The 21,308-nt window shown below is 43.1% G+C and overlaps 1 protein-coding gene across 1 annotated transcript in view; it reads left to right on the top strand.

Moving 5' to 3' along the window:
* The first annotated feature begins 6,022 nt into the window (after positions 1-6,022).
* The window catches only part of BMPR1A (bone morphogenetic protein receptor type 1A), a 91,692-nt gene continuing 76,406 nt past the window's right edge, over positions 6,023-21,308 (top strand). The window contains exon 1 of the mRNA XM_066622532.1: positions 6,023-6,354. The gene's annotated coding sequence lies outside the window, so the exon portion shown is untranslated. The remainder of the gene's footprint in view (positions 6,355-21,308) is intronic.

The raw sequence follows: 21,308 nt of genomic DNA, 5'->3' as shown, positions 1-21,308 counted from the left end.
TATTTAAAGTATATGCCTGAGGGGGCTGCTTAATGTAAAAAAAGGGGGGGCTTTTAAAGTAAATAGCTCAAAGAAAATAATTTTCCTGTAGAAATGTTCTGGGCATGCTGGCGATGAAGTTATTTGCTGGGACTCACACAAAATCATCTTCTGTGTTCTAATTTTCTATGCCAGCAGTATGTTTGTTTACCATAGTGAGGGGCTTACTCTGTCTCTTGGGTCTCTCTGTTATCTTAAGGGTTCCTGTTGATATTCTATATGTAACTTTTAGCTGAGACTTCTACTTACCAATGCACCTGGCTTCTGAAATAGAGATTTACCACCTTCAGCCACTAGGATTCAAAGTGCAAACTAAGGGCCCAATCCTATCCAATTTTCCAGTGCCAGTGCAACCATGCCAATGAGGCATGCACTGCATCCTGTGGTGGGAAGGCAATCACAGGGGGCTGCTCAAGGTAAGGGAAATATCTTGAGGCTGCATTGCGGCTGCACCTCTGGAAAGTTGGATAGGATTGGGCCCTAAGGCTTCTCTGTGTCTCATGTGTATAAAAATGTGTCTCATTTATAGACACATACAAAATGGAAGCAACTTGGCCTGGGGGGCAGGGTGTCAGTATAGAATAGAGACAGCTGAATTCAAATTTGATCTCCAACATATTAGTCTTGAGCAAGGGTCTCCAAACCCCAGCATGGGGGCCAGATGTGGCCCGCAGCAAGCCTCTTTCCAACCCACAGCCAACTTCTTGTCCCCTGAAAGCCTCTGGCCCACTCAACGGAACATGAGCAGAACTGTGCTCTGATTGTGTCTGGAGGGTGTTATGAGGGCCAGAGAGGTTGAATGAATGAGCCCATTCATTCATTCATTTATTCATTCAAGTTCCATCTCTAATTTATTTATTTAAATTTTATATTTAAATTTTTTTCCCAGCCCTCCACACCATGCCAGATATTTAATGTGGCCCTCCGGTCAAAAAGTTTGGAGACCCCTGGTCTTGAGTAAACACACATAAGGAGTGCACCATAGGTGACCTTGGATCTGTTTCTTTGTCTCGTATGGTGTGCACAAAATGGAAATACTCTCTGACCCCCATTTCATAACTTGCTTTTACTTTTTCCTACTCATATTTCAATGTTGTTAAATACATTGCACTTTTCCTCCATAAAGGCCATACAAGAAAACATAGGAATTTCTTTACCCCAATTTTTTCCTCCAGTCAAGAAATCTGTATTACGTGAAGCAATCCTCACGGTCCTATACAAATTTCCTGCGCCAAATCAGCTGGAGCATGTGCTATATCCTGCAGTGGGACAGTCACAGAGATGGCCTCAAGGTAAAGGAACATTTGTTCCCTAACTTCAAGGCTGCATTGGCACTAGAAAGTTGGAAAGGATTGGGCCCTCAGTGACATAAGTATGGAAAAGCAATAAAAACAATTAGACACATGTCTTCATCATTCCTTTAGGAAAAGGTTGCTGCTATGTTGATAATTAAGGATTCTACTTTGGTTTAGTCGTACTAAACCATAAACTGTGTTCCTCTCTAATGTTGTACATGGAAATGTACATATTCCTTATGGTAGTAATGCTGCTGTAAAGTAAGGGAGAGCCCAATCCTGAGCTGCCCAGGGTGCAGTGCTGTGGGGCGCTGAAAATGACCGCCGCCACATCCTGCACGCTTTGGGCAACCACCGCCGGCTCCTCAGGAGAAGGGGACTTTTGTTCCTTTCCCCCAGGTAAATGGAGTAGCCCACAATGGGGCTACTCAATTCAATGCCAATCAAAGGTTGGCAGTGAATCAAGTGCCTCAGTGTCAGGCGATGAGCCCAACGTGGAGGCTTTAGATACGGTGGAGCATCGCTCCACCGGTCCTGCTTCCCTCCCTCCCCACTCTCTCCCCCCAGCATGCCTACACCCTGCCCTCCGTCCGCCTTCCCGGAACACCTCCTCCTGCCCTCTGCCCACTCTCTGCTCGCCTCTCCCCTCCCCAGAATGTCGCCTCCCCAAAACCCCCACTTAACACTACAACTACGCTACTCAGCAGTCTGCATGACTGAGCAGCAGAAGTTGGGTGCCCGCCCGGCAGTGGCCTGGCACCAGCCAGCACTGGGCTACCACTGGCGTTCGCCCAGCGGTAGGGCCCACAAGCATGCCTTAAGGCACATTTGCAACAGTGCGCACCAGCGGTGAGCCAGCGTGACAAGCGCAGGATTGGACTCTAAAGGACACAAGCTCTAAGCCAGGAAGATCCTAGTTCAAAGTTGCTGCTGCAATGTTGTTCAAAGATCATTTGCTGCTGGTTTTTATTGTTTTTACTGCCTCGCTGTCTTTACTGTTGTTGTTTTTTTGTTATTAATTTGCTGTTTTAGCCATTGGGATATTGTGTTTTATTGTATTTTATTGAAATTTTGTATTTTAACCTGTTAGCCACCTTGAACATCCCATTAATGGGAGGAACCTTTAAATGATAAAGGTATTTAAAATAAATAATACGAGAGTACATGTGGATCACCTTAAATACTGTAAAATGCTACTTAAATGCCAGGTATACATACAGCTATCAAAGCCTCAGTTATCATCTCCCATTCTAGAGAAGCGGCTCTAAACTGAAATGTGAATTCTTTCTAGTGGCTAGCTTACAATATTGGAATTGGATTGTGGAGGAGTAGATCATTCACAATGCTCACCAGTGTTTCCCATAGAATTCTCTGAGAAGGCCAGCTGCCAATGAAGTACATTCAACACTATTCCCAGTGAGTAATCTTTTAGAAACCACTTGACTAAGAGTGCACTCTTCCACTGGAAACTGCGACTATATTGCAAACAAGGTTCTAGTCATCTGCATAAGAGAAGAGAAAGTATGTTGGATTCCTTGCATGGCAGATACAAAGCTTAAATGCTCCCCTTCACATACAAAGCTTAGATGCAAAGCAAAACTGAGCTATCTTTAGTTTGAAAAACATGAACAATACCATTTATTTCCACAATAGAACCTTGCTTTCACTTTGCCAATACTGACTGCAGTGTATCCATAATAGGACTAACAAATCATTTATTTCAAAGTGTGTGTATCAGGGATCTGGGAACAATATAGAATGATGGTCTTTAATAGGACATCAGGTAAGGAGATAATTAAAAAGTTATTGTTAAAAACAAAAATCATAACATTGTCATGTCTTAAAAAAAACTCTTTTAAAATAAAAATATCACTCCTAAAAATAAAGGGATATTTGGCAACCCAAATTCTTAGCCCACTCCTTTTACCCTCATTCAACAATTGCTCACCACTCAATGCAACAATAGCAGTTTTCGGTCTTTCATTCATCTGCTACCTTAACTGCAAACTTCTCCAATCAATATTCCCGTGATTAAAACTCCTATATGCTTTTTACCATATGTAGAGAAGCATGATGTGTGCACTTATGCGTCCCCATTCCCACAGCTTTCTGCTTAATGGGACAAAAGTGTGACTGGAGACCAAAGCAGGGGAAAGGTGGTGTTGGGGGAGGCAGAAGGGAGAAACAGCAAGCAGAGAATGATTAACTACATGCATTCACATACCCCACCCACTTCAATGCAATTTCTCTCCCTTCCTTATCCTGTACTGCTAGTTGACCATAAACATTTTAAGAGAAAGAAATAATTAAAAGAAGTCCTATTTTGTAGGAAGGAATTAAACATGTGTCCATTGCCTGTCAACCTTAATAGTAAAGACATATTCCAACTTTTCAGTTAATGAGAAGTCTTCATCTGACAAAAGTTGGTCCAACAAGTCAGGAATTCCCAAACTTGATTGTAATGAGCTTCCCTAAAACGAGAACATTATAGTATCTGAACCTTTAAAAGCGGGGGGGGGGGAGGCAGATGCTATTTTGGTTGGTAGCACTGATTTGCTCCAGAGGCCCACTGCATATTTTTAAGAATGCATATTGTTTGCTGGATCCATGTATTGTTTTTGACATACAAAATCTTCAACAGTATGAACTAATTACTTCAAAAACTACTGCATCTTCACAAAGCTGCAGTTATCATATTGAATGTACTATCAATCGCACCAAGCTGAAACAGCAAGGTACTTAGGAAAGGCATGTCTTGATGGCTGCCTCACCACTGTGGAACTCCCTTTACCCAGAGATCAGAGTCTGAGCTTGTATACTTTCTAGGTACAAAACATCAACATCCTTAGATTGCTATTTAACATTCAGGATTAGTCAGGTGTGAGAAACCTTTTACTTGCTTATTTGGTTTATATGGTGCATGTGCATTTTATTTTAGCAGTTGCTACTTGCCTTAGAGGTTCTAGGGAGGGGTGGGATATAAAATGAAACAACAAAATAAGATGTTTGCAAGAAAAAGGTGGAATTAACCCCTGCTAATTGGGTAAGAGGCACTTTTTCAAGTGGGTGCTCCTTTTTTTAGCAGGGGGAGAGTAACTGGCCCACCTCACCCCAGCACTGTCTGTTCTAGTGGCTGACTGCTGGTATTCATTTGCATCTTTTTAGATTGTGAGCCCTTTTGGGACAGGGAGCCATTTAGTTATTTGATTTTTCTCTGTAAACTGCTTTGTGAACTTTTAGTTGAAAAGCAGTATATAAATACTGTTAATAATAATTAATAATAATTATTTGTTCTTTGCTTTATCCTGTGCATGCCTACACGATGCTTCACCAACACATATACACACCAATTATTTTGCAGAGTCTACTGTGCTGCGATCTTATGCAGACTTTCCTGGGAGTAATAGCAATCAGAAGTCACATTGTTTTAATGGGGCTTACTCCCAGGAGTGTTTAGCAGTGGTTCCCAGACTGTGAGCCACAGAAACCAGCCAGGGAAGCCACCGAGTCCTTGTGAAAAACCTGTCCTCCTATACAATGTATAGGATTGTAGCCATAATGGGGAGCTGCACCTAATGGCCCAGTAGGTCAAGGGAACCACCAGTTGAAAGAACCAGTGGTGTACAGGACTGCAATCTTGCAGCCCAATCCTGTCCACGCTTTCCTGGGAGTAAACCCCATTGACTCTAACAGGACTTACTTCTGTGTAGACATGCATAGGATTGTGCTGACTGTCTCACTGAATACGACTTACTTGAGAATAAGAATGTACTGTATAGGCTTGCACAGCAAGCCCACACTACCATCAAGCCCACACTACCAGCCCAACAGCCACAGAGAAACACCAGGTAGAAACAAGGTAGGAACATCCTCCAAAATCCACCTACTACTGTAAGGTCTACATGTGGGTAGCACATCATACTTAACGGAGATAACCATTTGGCCACACCTGGTTGTATGGAAAAAGGAGAATTTTGGTCTGAGGCTGTATTTGGTAGCTAATCTGCCTTGAGAAAGAAAAATCACCTCAGGAAGGCTCTCAGACATATATGCATGCGTGTAGGCGCCCAGGCGTGCAAGTATAAAGGCTCCCAGATGTGTGTGTGTGTGTTTAAAGGCTCCCGGACGTGTGTGTGTAAAGGCTCCCAAGTGTGTGTGTGGAGGGGGGCCATGGGCCTGTAAAGGCTCTCAGACGTGTGTGCACACACATATTAAAGCTCCCAGGCATGTTTAAAGGCTCCCAGACGTGTGTGGGTATGCGTGTGCACATATAAGGGCTTCCAGACGTGTGTGTGTGTATATGGGCTCCCAGATGTATGTCTGTGTGTGCACATAAAAGGGCTCCCAGGCGCGCGACTGGAGGGGGGAGAAGGATACTTCCCTCAGCGCCTCCGAAGGGAAGGGGTGGCGGAGGAACGTCTCAGCGCTTCCCTGCGGTGCTTCGGGCCTTCGGGCGTCGGGGGGCAGCTGGGGCGCCGGCACAGCCTCCACTCGCGCCCCGCGCCTGCTTCCTCGAGGCGCCCGAAGTCGGTGGCGCCCGAGAGCGGGGGGGCGGCGCCTGCTCCCTCTAGCTGGAACGGGCGCGGCGGCCGCGGCCGCCTCCTAGTGGGCGCGCTCCTGGCTCCGCGCCGCCCCTCCCTTCCCCCCCCCCGCGCGCGCCGTGGCGGGGCCGCTTCTTCTACCAAACGCCTCCGAGTGCAGTGATTGGAATAAGCCGCGCTCGTGCCCGCGCCCCCCGCTCCCCCCTGCCTAGCGCGCGCCCCGACTGGCGCTGTGCGAGGGACGAGCCAGGCAGGCGTCGAGTGCGCGAAGACGGCGAGGAGGCCTCGCGCTGTCTGGGCGGCCCGTCTCCCCCGTCCTCCTTCGCGGGCCGGCCTGGCCAGAGCCGTCGCGTGGAGGCTCGCAGGGCCGAGCGCCTCTGACCCTTCGCGCGAGGCGGCCTCCCTCTCCAGCCCCGCGACCGGGACGCAGAACCTCCGCCCCGCGCCACACAAAGAAGGATGAAGGGCCCCCGCCGCGGGTAAGCCGGAGGAGGCGGGGGGAGGTGGAGGCAGCGAGGGCGAGCTCATGGCGGCGGAAGGTGCGGGTCTGGTGCGCGGCCTCCCGCCTGCCACGGGGAGGCACTTCACCTCCCCCCACCTGGGCAGAAGAGGCCTGGCTGCTGGCCCCAGCGGCGCGTCTCCCCCTTGGAGTGGGGGCGGGGAGTAAGCCCCACGGACCAGGATGGGACTGACTTCTGAGTAGTCCTGCCGAGTAGTCCTGCTCCAAGTCCTGTTCTACTGGTGGGACTTGTTTGCAAGTAGACCCCTGCCTGGGCTTCACCTTGCTGGAGAGTGAAGAAAGAGTTCTGGGGGTCTACACACACACACACACACACACACACACACACACACACACACACACTTCTTCGCTGCCTAAGGGCACAATCCTCACCAGATCTACTCTGAAGTCCTATTTGGTTCAGTGGGGCTTACTCAGGAAAGTGTGGTTAGGATTGCAGCCTTGGAATCCCCCCCCCTCTCTCATTCCTTCACTGTCTTGGAATCCACACACACACACACCCCCCTTCACAGTTACGCATTCTTCTTACCATGCTTACTACACTCTCACATTTTTGCTGTCCCAAAGATATAACAAATTAATTAGGTCAAAAGCATTTTTTTTCTGCTTAGGCAGTTGATTGCTTCCTTTGTAGTATTGCCCATTTTCTTCCTTTGTTACCTTAGCAGATGTACTGTATAGATGGCTACCTTTGAAAAGGAGTTGGGGGGGTTAATTTTCTTGAAGTCACTGATAGAAGCCATGACTGATAAACTACTCTTTCACACCTCATCCTTTTAAATGCTAGTGTCAATTTTGTGCTTGGTTGTCTTCTTGGAATTAGTGGTGCTACTTATGCAGGGGAGAGGCCCTTCATTTGAAGTGTTGCTATTTAATTAACAGAGTTATTTCATATCCTTTCTGCTACACCCATCTATAGTGTGTCCTGTTGGAAAATGATTGAGTAGCCCAGTAGTTGTTACAGTTGGTCCTAAACACATTTGACTTCGAAATAAGGTGTGTGTGTGTGGGGGGGGGGGGTTGTTTCCAGGAGATATTTTGAAGATGGGCTGTTAAAAAGTACTAAAACGAGTCCTTCAATATTTTAGGTTCTGGTGTTTGAATATATTAGGTGGGTTTGCAGTTTTCTCTAGTTGGATATGCAGGGTTAATTCATTTTAATGATGTGATGTTCATTTATGATTAGCTAGGTATTTCAAACAAACCTGGTTTAATAAAGCCCATCCATTTGTTGTACGAAACAGCTGTGTAAAAGACATTCTGTAGTAGCTTATTTCCATAAAAGGAAAATTGCCTGGTATTTGAGAGAAAGCAGGTGATTGCTATTGTGAATTGTTTTCTGCACCGTGCTGTGTGTTCTAAATAACAGCAGAATCACCATGGATGGTCTGTCTGTGGCAGGGGTTCCAAAAGTAGTCCAGGAAGTAGTAGATTGTGGTGTAGTAGATTGTACTTGGTAGTAGATTGTACTTGGACAGGAGCAGGAGGGTTCTTGTGCCCAACTAAGCATTGAATCAGATAAGAACATAAGAACGGCCCCACTGGATCAGGCCATAGGCCCATCTAGTCCAGCTTCCTGTATCTCACAGCGGCCCACCAAATGCCCCAGGGAGCACACCAGATATATATTTCTGTCTCCCTTCCAATTCTGTGCTGCTGTCTCCTCTCTGATTTAGGGCACAATCCTGTTCTGATCAATTGGACTTACTCCCAGGAAAGTGTGCATAGGGTTGCAGTCTCAGTAGACTAGAGGAGTAAGTCACCTCAGGTCAATGGGGTGCTGTAGTGTGTATTGGAATAGCACTGCTTCATACTTAGTACTTTTGTGATTTGGTTGCAATCTTAGATTGTTGCCAGCTTTTAATTTTTGCCAGTTTTGTTAAGAATGGTAATGCCTCATGAGAGGAACACGCTTAGCAGTTTGTCAGTCACATTTATGAGTTGTTTAGCAGGTGTATTTTCTATTACTGACTTAAGACCTTACTTATAAATTGTTACATCGTAGTCTACAAGCTGTGAGCTACTGTACCAAATGTCCTGATACTGTACCCCTTTTATCTTGGTTTTAGGAATCCATTCAAAGTTAATACAAAAAGATTACATACATTTGTTAAACTAGAATCTTTTTTTTTAAAGTAACAATCCTATTCCAAAATGAATTGGTGCAAAATTAAAATTAAAAAAAATCAATTTTTCTGAATTAAATGTTTGTACTCTAGTATGTTGAATGCATGTTTTGACTGTAATACCCAAATCTCTTGTATTATATCACAGCCTTTCGCATTTTACTTCAAAATGTCCAGTTTCTGAAAACAGCCCTGAGGTTATACCAGAATAAATAGTTTGCAGATTCTGGTTGGGGTCTCTTGACATGAAATATCAGAAATGCATTGCATAGGATAGAGTATTCTTGTTGTGGGACAATTCCTGTGACTTGGGTATCTGTCAAGGCATGTTGTGTGTGAATAGGTAATGCTACTCTTTGGCTGTCTGTTGAACATCATTCTCATATATAGGACAGAGATAATTGCTATGGAGCAAAATTTACATATGAATCAATTGCACAACATGTTTGCACCTGTATCCATTTTTTAAGAATCCTTTGACCAAGAACATCACAAGCCATAGTTCTTTCACCTTATGATAACCAAGTTAGTGATAAATATTAGTGATGCAAGATAATTACAGTTTCTTACTCCAGGACAGTATTAGTTTCTTGACAGTAACACTATTAAAGAAAGTAATTTTAAAAAAATTTACTGAGAGTGTTTTGGAGATGGAACAAACTAAAAAAATACTGTATTGGCTATGCAAGATCTTTGAGAACCTTTAGCAGTGTGTTAGGGTGTACATTCTGAAGTTGCAGTTCTGATAAAGCTCTTGTTCAAGCAGGATAAAAGTTGACATGACTAGTGAAAAAAACATGAGTAGTGAAGAAAAAAAACAAGTGTATCTTCAGCACCACAAAAAGAAACTTAAGGGGACAAGTTTTTAAGACCACTATCAAGATTACATTGATTGCAGGACAAAGGGTTTTGAGTAACAGGAAGATAAATTTTAGTCAATAAATAACAGAGATATTAAGGGTTATACCAGTTAAAATAAGTTACCTACTGAACTTTTAGAATTTCTTTCACAAGAAATAAGGCAGAAGTTGAAGCCTATCTGTTGTACACACCTTAGATTAGGTGTTAGATTTCTGGGTTACATTATTTTAATTTATTCTAAAAGTATTTCAGAATCTTTTCTTGATAATTGAAATATTTATTATTTTAGTGAGACAGCAGAATTTTGTAGCACTTGGGTAAGAAATAGTGAATCTTCCACTTTTTGTTCTTAATTTGCCCTTTTCTGTCTTGGATTTAAAGTGCAATCAGCTTTTCTCTGAATTTGTTGCTACAGAAAACTTCAATTCTGTCATCTTTCTTCTTGCCCAGTTTTGTTGTAAAGTTTCAAGCCTTGTACTGTTTAATAAAAGTTGTTTCATGAATAAATTTTATTTATTTATTTATTTATTTATTTATTTATTTTACACTTTTGTTCTTGCTTCTGCCACTTCCTTTCTTGTTGTAAGCAGGTACACATTTCCCTTGGGGAGTATCTGCATGGCAAACAGCACTTATCCCTCCCAGCCCTTTCCAGATGGCTGTTTGAAGCCAGGAGAGTTGATGCAGATCGCCCTTCTTAATAATTCCAGACAGTCTTCATATGTTACCTCAGTGCTTAACAAATTTGCTTTGGATCTAAGAGCTAGTCTAAAACTTAAGAGTCTAAAACTTAAAAGTCAGAAAAAAATTTCTCTTTACAAGGCTCTATGTTTAATGCTGGCAAAGAATAAATGCTCATGTGCCACTAGTGTATGGTATAAATTATATTTGGGTGAAAACATGGCCCTACCTCTCATTTGGTGTTCTTCCTTCCTGCCCAGTCTGATTTTGTCCTCATTTTTTGTTGTTTGGGGTAGGCAAGGACAGCTGATCCTACCCTCCCACTTATTATTCTGACTTGTCACCCTGTTGTTAGCTGTCCTGCTCAGGCACAGTTGTTGGGGGTGGGGGGCTGCATTTTTTTCTTTGAAAAAAGTGAACCATTTCTCAGGCACCACAGTGAAATATTCCACCCAATTAAATCCTGACCTGAATTTGATTTCTATAGTATGAAGCCTCCACATTTCATCCTAATCTACTTTTTGGAATGCATATTAATGAGTTGCCAGTAGAACTAAAATATAAATTACATTATAGCACCTGGACATTGTAGTTTCTGACGGCATATCCAGATAATCAGTTAAAACTATGTCACTATCATATTTCAGCCTGTACAGAATAATTATACATGTCTCAACTCAACAGCCACGAACTGCCTTAGGGACTCCGGCTCTGGATTTTGCCTCGAGGTTGACTCCTGAAGCCTTTTCCACAACTGGATATAGCCACAAGGCAGTGGAGGTTTTAGGTCAGAGTTTCCTTCTCTTAGATGAGCTGCCTTCCCAGGCTGACGAGTCCCATCTACTCGGTATCTCTCTCCTTAGCGTTGTAGGAAAGCTGTTTGCCCAAGTTGCACTAAAGAGGCTCCAGGTACTTGCAGAGAGTGTCTATCCAGAACTGCAGTGTGGTTTCCGAGCCAACAGGTCCACCACTGATATGGTATTCTCCCTTAGACAGCTGCAGGAGAAATGCAGGGAACAACAGCCACTCTTTATAGCCTTCATAGATCTCATGAAGGCTTTCGACCTGGTCAGCAGGGACGGCCTCTTCAAGATTCCCCCCAAGATAGGATGTCCACCCAGGCTCCTCAGCACCATCAGATCTTTCCACAAGGACCTGAAGGGCACTGTTGTCTTCAGTGGCTCCACAACAGACCCCTTTGACATCCGAAGCGGCGTGAAGCAGGGCTGTGTTCTTGTGCCAACCTTGTTTGGGATTTTCTTCGCTGTCCTGCTGAAGCAGGCCTTTGGAACTGCAACAGAAGGCATCTATCTCCAGACCAGATCAGACGGAAAGCTCTTCAACCTCTCCAGACTGAGAGCAAAGTCCAGCTGAAATGTCTGCGTGACTTCCTCTTTGCCGACGATGCAACTGTCACTACCCACTCTGCCAAAGATCTCCAGCAGCTCATATATCATTTTAGCAAGGCCTGCCAAGATTTTGGACTGACGATCAGCCTTAAGAAAACACAGGTCATGGTTCAGGATGTGGACTCACCTCCCTGCATTACAATCTCTGCGCATGAACTGGAGGTTGTCCATGACTTTGTGTACCTTGGCTCAACGATCTCCGACACTCTTTCTCTCGATACCGAGCTAAACAAACTTATCGCTACCACGTTTTCCAGTCTCACAAAGAGAGTCTGGTCCAACAAGAAGCTGAGGAACATACCAAGATCCAGGTCTACAGAGCTTGTGCCCTGAGTACACTTCTGTACTGCAGCGAGTCATGGACTCTTCGCTCACAACAGGAGAGGAAACTGAACGCTTTCCACATGCGCTGCCTCCAACGCATCCTCGGCATCACCTGGCAGGACAAAGTTCCAAACAACACAGTCCTGGAACGTGCTGGAATCCCTAGCATGTATGCACTGCTGAAACAGACGCCTGCGTTGACTCGGTCATGTCGTGAGAATGGATGATGGCCAGTTCCCAAAGGATCTCCTCTATGGAGAACTCGTGCAAGGAAAGCACCCTACAGGTAGACCACAGCTGTGATACAAGGACATCTGCAAGAGGGATCTGAAGGCCTTAGGAGTGGACCTCAACAAGTGGGAAACCCTGGCCTCTGAGCGGCCCGCTTGGAGGCAGGCTATGCAGCATGGCCTCTCCCAGTTTGAAGAGACACTTGCCCAACAGACTGAGGCATAGAGGCAAAGAAGGAAGGCCCATAGCCAGGGAGACAGACCAGGGACAGACTGCACTTGCTCCCAGTGTGGAAGGGATTGTCACTCCCGAATTGGCCTTTTCAGCCACACTAGACGCTGTTCCAGAACCACCATTCAGAGCACGATACCATAGTCTCTCGAGACTGAAGGTTGCCAACAACAACAACTCAACTCAAAGACAAAAAGGCAATACCTGGTTGGGATACTTTGCCACATGCTATGGCCATTATGTTGTTCTCTCACCTTTTTCAAAGACTTTTAGAATCTTATGAGAGGTGTGTGTGTGTGTGTGTGTGTGTGTGTGTTAAGGAGAGCAGGAACATTGAGTCTGAAAAACAGAACTGCAAAAAATTGAAACTGACTTGCCTCAAACCCAAATCTGGAGATGCCATCTGTTCCTTTCACCCTGGTAGAAAGGCCAGCTAAAGCATACTTGCAGAACTTAACATCCACAGGCCTAATTTCTCCCCCGACCTGGACGTGTTTAAGTCTAACATCATGTGAAAATTCAGTTATCCACTGTTGTGATCCTTTCCTACATTTTTGTGGGAATTTTGTGGGAACATCTAAAACCCACCCAAACCTATTAAATGTGATATTGGACTTGGGAGATTGTTTGCTTCACTACATCACTAGTATTTGTTGTTTGCCAAGTCCCTGGGTTGCATGGAGGAGTTAGAACCATTTTTTGAAGCCAGTTAGCAGCCTGTCACATTACGAGAGTCAGCTGCATCTGCTATTCCTTCGCTGTTGTGGTTTACTGAGAGAGTGAAAACTCCGCATACTGTACTTGCTGATCTTGGTGAGGAAGAGTAGAGAGGAGGAACAGAAATAGAGCAGCATTAGTGACTGAGGAAGACAAGGGGGAGTACTTAGAGATGGACTGCAAAGGTACAGTGGGAAAAGAGTCGGGAAGTTCAGCGTTACCTTTGGTCGCACAGAGTGACCTATGGTCACCTGTGGGCAAAAAAAGAAGCATAGAGAAATGATGGTGAGCCTATGACTCGCTTGTCAGAGGTAACACATCACAATGATTTGGGTGACATACCAGCATTCACTAACACCTGACAACAACTGAGTTTGTTTTACTCATATTTCATTTTTGTAATCTTTTGATGTTTCTTTATATAATACATAGCATCACACATGATTGGACTGTATTTTTTAAAATAAATGATTATGTAGAAAATTGTTTCTCTTTTTTGGGGAGGGGATGAATGCCAGAAGAGTCAAGTTAGGCATTTTCCAAATTTTTGACACACTGAGCCCAAAAGGTTTGCCATCACTTGCATAGAGACTATGAGGTAAAGGAAGAGAGGCTAGTTAAAACATGGAGTTACAGAGAAATTGGGAAAAGGGTGGTAGTAAGTGAGGGGGACCTGTGACGGTTCAAGAAGTCTGAGTGGGGCTCAGACAGAAATGGGGGGATTATGAAAGTGGACTCTAGGATTTCCTGTGTCTATGTATATAGTAGAAGTAGGGGCTTACAGATGAAAGTGGGGGAGGGTGAAGGAGAGTACACTATGCAGTAAAGAGAACAGGAAAGAATGTTAATGGAGATAAAGGCTTCAGAGCAGCTAAGAGAACAGGAATAAAAAGAAAATTCTGAATTGTAACAAAAAATACTTTTCTGTAGTTAATATAGTGAAGTTGTGTTGTTGATTTAGTAAACATATAACGGTGGTTCTCCAAACAAGATATGTGCTCAGAGCTAAATCTAAAAGTGAAGGGTTGCCACCAGTTTGAGGTGGTGATGAAGGAAATTGGCATTGGACATCTCTATGCATAGCTCATTTTCAATTTGCTTGTGAGCACCTTCTTTGCAGGTTAAGTGGTAGTACTAAGGTGAAGTAATATAATTTTGGCTAGGGTGTAGAATAGTTGTGAATTCAATGTTGGAATCTGTTAGGTGGAATAATCCCAATTTACCAGTCACTTTCAGTACAGACAACTCTCAATGTAGTCTTGATTTATGCATTTTTGAAATACTGATAACATTATTTGCAAATTAATCCTAGAAGTCACATTTATGCTGGCAGTTTTTGAAATAACACAGTCAGTTAACTGTTACTTAGTTGCTAGCAAGTTACTTGTTTAATGCTAGCAACTTCCTGTGGAGAGGAGAGTCCCCTTTAAAGCCAAAAGATAAAAAATAGAGAGAGAAAATGTATTCACAGAGTTGTGGCTTAGTTTCCTTACTGGCATCTTTATTTTCATTGTTGCTTTCTCAGACATTTATATCAGTAGCCACTCCCACTCCCTCTACCTGTCCTGGAAATTCCCATTTGCCAACTGAGCCACAAAAGGCTCTGCCTCCCATATCTGATCCATCTGAGTGCCATCTCAGGCTTTCTTCTTCCATAGTTCCACCCCATGTCATTTTCTTCTACACTTTCTGGTTGGTTTGCCTGTGCCTTGGCATGCTGTTTGCAGTGAACTTAGTGGAGAGATGGTAAGTTTGCACGACACTCCTGTTGTGTTGGGTTGCCTATGCCAGTCTGGAAAATTCCCAAAGAGATGTCTGCAGTGCACACTTGGGTGAATATTTGGAAATGCAGATGAACATTTTTATCCATGTTGTATTTCCTGTGTTTCATAGTAGTGACGTTGAGCCGTTTCTTCGCCACGTTGCTTATATGCAACAGGAATCAATTGTGTACACTTGAGGGCTGGGCAGAAACAGATTAAACTAGAACCTGTGAAACCAAGTTTAGTATCTGCAGTTTGAAAGCTAGCAGTGCCAAAAAGGACCACTTAAGTATTAATTGTGAGAGTCAAACAAGTCAAGATCACTTTTGGGTTTTTGATAAATATTCTATAGCATGTTTCTCAACTAGGGGAACTTGTACCACTGGTGGTCTTCGAGGTGGCATACATGGGATCCCAAGACCCCTGCTACCTGGAAGCGAAACCAGTAGTGCAACACGACAAGCAGCACTTGGAGGTTTGGATAGGTGGGCAGAGCTCTAGTATGTGCTTTTCTCATACTTGAAAAATCCTTCCCATCCACCCTGGGTCTCTTAGTGGCATTTGGCACACTGTATCTGGCCTCTCAATTCAGAAGTAACTGATGATGTCATCGCCAATTACTTCCAGTGGTACTTCCAATAGGTGAACCATGCAGTGTGGTCCAGTGGGGGACAAACGTTGAGAAATGCTGTTCTATAGAGTTTGCTCTAGAAGACCCTCCAGTTGTGAAATCTAAGCTTGGAGAACTAGCTATAATGTATGAGTTCATAATTGTAGTCTTAATCTGAATCTTGTTATATGATAAGTTATATGATAAGCAAATAAGTTTTGTACACAGTTTTTATTTTTTTCTAAAATTCCTGCTTAATATATTTTTGTTAGTTTGACCTAAAAGAATAAAGTTTTGTAAAATATATTTTTTGATACTGACAACTATTACTGCTTACCTAGAAACTATTCTTACTCACAGCACATATACTGATGGCATTAGTCTGGGATAGCAAGTTGCATTTTCTGCCACTTGTTTAGATTACAGTATTGGATTGTTTGTTTTGCATGATCATGATGGTCTTATTGTGATATTGTAGTATTAGAATCGGAATAACCTTTACTGGCATACATATTGTAGTATTCTACTTTGTTCCAGATGAAGGAGGTTATTTCCTTTAATATAGTGATACGTTGTGTAGTTCTCGAATGTTAACTTCAAAAGCTAAATGCTCATTTATATAATATATATTTACCATCAAGAGATCATTTCTAAAGCTTTTTCTTTTATTATTTAGCACTGTTTGCTCACTGACATAGAGATCCCATCACAGAGAGAATACTTTGAGATTTGATTTGAAAATATGTTATGTGAATGGACTTCAATAGTCCCCAGTGTACTGTTGCAGCTGTGATGAAAAGATTTATTAAATAAAATACTTTGGGGCAGTAAAAATTGTAAGTTGTTGGAACAGTGGCTGTCTTTTCTTATGCTATTGGAACAGTATAATGGGAAAAAGATAACAAGTTCAGGTTTCTTTAATATATTGATATTTTTTCTTTCTAATAATTATTATGTTTTGACCACCTTTATGTTGAGATCACCTTTCTTTTATTTCATCAAACATCTTTTATGGTGGATTTGTGTGTTTTAAATAGTGTATTCTTTGTGTAATTATTTGTATGACTGTACTTTAATAAATCCTAGGAAGAAAGAATGAATCTTTGTTTACTCAACTGTCCTTAGTTGTACATCTACACACTTTTGCTAACCAAAATATCAGTAAATGTTAATACAGAGCAGAATGTATTGAGCTTCAAGTAGAAATTTAAGAATTCCCACGAGTGCTAAAGTATTGCATAATGTATAGCAATATGCATGTGATCATTAATGTGGAATATAATAAAAGCAGCAGCACGTCTCCTCTGAAGTCTAGACTGTGATTTGTAATCTCTCCCACAACATGCCAACTGAGCCTTTCAGCCAAACTGTAATTGACTGAACTATAAAATGTTTTCTGCAAAAAGTAAAAATCAGAACAAAAAAAATTGGATTGATGTCCTTCATTCAGGGTGGGTTGATTTTCAATCCTGGCAGTTTAAAAGGTTGATTTTAATCCCTGAGGAAAAAAAAACACCCAGTTTAAATTTTATATAATGGATTTAAATCAAGTTTCCCATTTCTATTTATTAGGTTTCTTGAACAGGCAAGTATATTAATTGGTTGCTCTAACAAGCATGTTTGCAGCTAATTAGAGCCTTTATTCTATCTAATTTCAGAGGGGAAGCAGCAGAGAGCCCTGTAGCATTTTCGAAGGTTATTTTATTTATCACATTTTTATACTGCCCTTCCTCCAGAGAGCTCAGGGCAGTGTACATAAACGTTTGTGGATGGGTCCACCCTATCAAATACCTGGAGATCTGACAAAGTGGGCTGTAGTTCACAAAATACTCTGATTTTATTCTGCATAAGAGCGTTATACAACCTACAGTCCTTATGAAGTACAAAATATTTTTGTGTTAAGTCAGAAGAGCAATTGTGAAATTTAGGTCTAACCAGGTCTACTCAGAAGTAACTCCTACTTTGTTCAATGGGGCTTACTCTCAGGAAAGTGTGGTTAGGACTGCAGCCTTCAGGTTTTATTTTTATGCCTCTCTTTTATATATGTATAAGATTAATAAGCGAGAACACTTGCTTGAAGACTAAGTGACCAGAACATCCCAGAAATATGGGCTGATCCTAGGGCATGATCTTGAGAGCACAAAGTGTATTTAACTTGCTGAAACAAAACAGGTTTGGCTCTCGTGCCTGGATAGGTGACTGCCTGAGGATCCTGCCTTGCATTTGACCTTTGAAAAAGAGCAGAATAGAAATAGAGAGCAGTATTTTACCATATGATGGAAAATATATTTCTAGTACTACCGTATATATTTCTTCCTCCTTTTTCATTCCTTTACCTCCTCCCTTTTCATTTTGTCTTGATAATGAAATTGTATATACAGTTTGTACAGTGCTGTGAGCTTCTGTCATGTTTAGGATATTACTATTTGTCCATGCACTTTAGCCAGGGCTTCTCAAATGGAGGCATCGCAACGCCCCAGCCTGTGGTCCCTGGACTCTGCCCCCTTAAGGGGCGGGGGAAAGCAACAACATGATCCCCAGGATCGCATTGCAGGGACTGGCATGCACTTACCAGTCCCTGCTTCAGCCTCCCTTCAGAGGTTTGCAAACCGGAGGAGCACAATCACTCCGAAGGTTGGGGATACCTCTGGAGGGTTGCACACCCCCGGGAGGCTGCAGTAGGGTCTGGTAAGTGCATGCTAGTCCTGCAGCCCCCTTAGCGATGTGATCCAGGGGATCTCTTCGCTGCCTTCCCTCCATTCCCGCTGCCTTTACCGCTCCCCCCCGCAATGACTTAATGCGGTCCTCAAACTCCCTGCAAGTTTGAGAACCACTGGTTTTAGCTGACATATTACTCTGCAGACTGCGTATTTAAATATATGTGACCTGTTGTGCTGATTATACTGATCAATCTCACAGGACAGACTAAATCTTGATTTGATATCTGAGATTGTCCACAAACTGTGCTTTGACTAAACCAGAATGTGTCTTGTTCAGACACAGTGGAAGATCTTGGTTTGTATTTAACTAGGGTTGAAGTTTGAGCATTCTTTTACCCTCACTTGTGAAAGAGTGGAGGGGAAAGTGCGCAAACCTGAGATTTGTGATACCTGTTTAAACAATGGTTAATATGCTTTCTGTACTGGCAGATTTGTTTGATTAATAAGGTCATGGATTCAGTTTTAAAGGGTTTGTTAAAAGATTTTGACCCCACCTTTCCCTGATGGGATTCAAGGCTAACGATATTAGTAGTTTACATGTGCAGATAATATGGTAAGATTTAGTATACAGGTCCAACCTTGTTATACATGGATTTTTTATACACAGATTTGACTCAACACGAATGGCCACTGCAAATGAGAAGGAATGTGCTGATCCATGGAGAAGGGGGGGAAAACGCATCTCTTTGAAATCACAGTTTAAAAAACTACTTCCTGTTGTTGAGAGAGAGTCGTGCAAGTGACTACATATATAACCTAATTATTCATACATTTTTCACTCTCAACATAAGGGCCCTTTAAATTAAAGGAAAACTGTTGTTTAACAATAGGTGGACATTCAGTGTTCTAGTACAGGGGCTTCCCTGTTTACAGATTTCTGCACTTAAAATAAAGTTCAAATGATAATAAATACTAAGCATATAAATGCCAGCCTGCATATTTGAACAAAGATGTACATGTTCAGTAGAGATCTGTGGTGATATCACAAATTACAGCTGGTTCTCTGTGGACCTGATCTAGCAAACAGAAAGAGAAATTGGATAGAAACACACAGCAGCACATGAAGGAAGTAATTTAGTGGGCTTTTGTGGGCTAGCCTGGGAATTCATAGACAATAGAAAACTCATAGCCCATAGAAAATGTGTTCCAAGTTCCTAACAATGGACTTACAGTAACAGGAGCACAGCACATTTGTAGGTTTAGGACTTCCTGTATAGCCTCAGATTTGAGCATTAATCCAGCATGACTCTTCTGAGGTAAACTGAGGCTTTATCTATTACAGCATCTTGTTTCTAGCAGTGACCAGGGGGCATCCACTAAAATTGAGTGTTGGGAGAGTTAGAACAGACAAGAGAAAATATTTCTTTACTCAGTGTGTGGTTGGTCTGTGGAACTCCTTGCCACAGGATGTGGTGACGGCATCTGGCCCGGACGCCTTTAAAAGGGGATTGGACCAGTTCCTGGAGGAAAAATCCATTACGGGGTACAAGCCATGAGGTGTATGCGCAACCTCCTGGTTTTAGAAATGGGCTATGTCAGAATGCCAGATGCAAGGGAGGGCACCAGGATGAGGTCTCTTGTTATCTGGTGTGCTCCCTGGGGCATTTGGTGGGCCGCTGTGAGATACAGGAAGCTGGACTAGATGGGCCTATGGCCTGATCCAGTGGGGCTGTCCATTCAGGAACATCTGCTTTCTCCCTGCAAACATATTGTATTAGCCAGGTAGGGTGAAGATACAACTGGTTGGTTTTGCACTTTCAAAGATCACTTTCTCAGGCTGAGAATAATCCAGCACAGGGTAGACGGATATCTAAAGAACCTCAGCTGAAACCACCAAGTATGATATCCAGGTCATGCCAGATGTGAGAGATTTTGTCTGCAGAGTACTTTGCAAATTGGTCACAATGGGCTATTGCGATCTCTTCTATCTCATTGCCAGGGCACAGATGTTGGCAGTGCAGGGAATTGCATTGCAGGGCACACATGCATCAGGATCCATCATGATCTCCATCATGTCTCCATCAGATGATCCAGATAAGTCTTCCCCCCCCAAAAAAAAAATGTCTGCAGAACTTAGGACCCCAGTTGACTTAAACTTGACCAGGTAGTGATTTCACCATGACAAAGAAGTAATCCGAGCCTTCACACCAGAGTCACCCTCATCCAGCCCAGCAGCAAATTTTTGGTCTGAAATATGACCTGCCCTGTGTGTTGGAGTTAATATTACTTGCAACAGGCCCATTCTTTCCCTGGTATGAACATTAAAGGTCTCAAGTCCAGAAGTCTGGGAGTTTCTTACCATTCCTGAGATCATGCCCAATAGCTCAGTTGGGGAGATGATTGGGCAGCAGCATGGGTGGTACACCAATGGATTTCCAGGCTTGTCTTGAACCCCTGGCTTCAGGAACAGACATTCAGACCCAGAAAGCTGCTGGATCAGCTAACTTGTGAGAGAGAGGGTTTCATTATAAGTTGTTATTCTGTAGGCCAGCATTTCTCAAATAAGGTGCTCCAGGAGCACACCATGTGGCTGCCCCCTGCCCAGATTGCTTGTCAGTTCCTCCTGCCACCCCTGTTTGTGGGTCTCCTTCCTCATTCCCCTCCTGTTCTGCCTCATCACCAGTATTCAGCATTGAGCTCGGTACTCCACCGGCATACATGTGCCGATGCTCTGGGGCTCCCTGAGACTCCACACATGCAACAGTGTGGCCCCCTGAGACTCCTTTGTATAGAGCTCCAGAGATGAAAAGGTTTGAGAACCACTGCTGTAGGCCATCCCCATAGGCAAAGCTGGTGAAGGATTCCCTAATCTGGTAAGCAAATCTGGAAGAAAGCAATTCCTCATCTTGCCTAACAATACGTTGGTTATTGTAATACATATTGGTATTACGTCAGCCTGCTCATCCAGAATTATTAGATGACCAAAATTGTATTACTGACTGATCTGTCATTAAGAATAGCACTTTCAGGCCACAGGGACTACTACTACCATTGTCAGGGGCTGTTTGGGAGAGGAACTAGATAGCGGGATTGTCACAGTTTAATGGCCCTGCTATCTATCCTGTGTAATGGCCTGTTCCTTTCCTAGTGCCATGTCTGCTACCCAGCTCCCTCCAAATAGTAGCTCCCTCCTACTTCCCCCTTCTGGTGATACATACAGGTGTTCCCCTTTATCCACAGGGGATACATTTCTGCTGCTATCATAGATATCTGAATCCGTGGATAGTAGCAAACCCTACT

This window comes from Tiliqua scincoides, chromosome 3 (genome assembly GCF_035046505.1).
Source record: "Tiliqua scincoides isolate rTilSci1 chromosome 3, rTilSci1.hap2, whole genome shotgun sequence".
NCBI classification, from domain to species: Eukaryota; Metazoa; Chordata; class Lepidosauria; order Squamata; family Scincidae; genus Tiliqua; species Tiliqua scincoides.
This window is presented reverse-complemented; position numbering and strand designations above follow the sequence as displayed.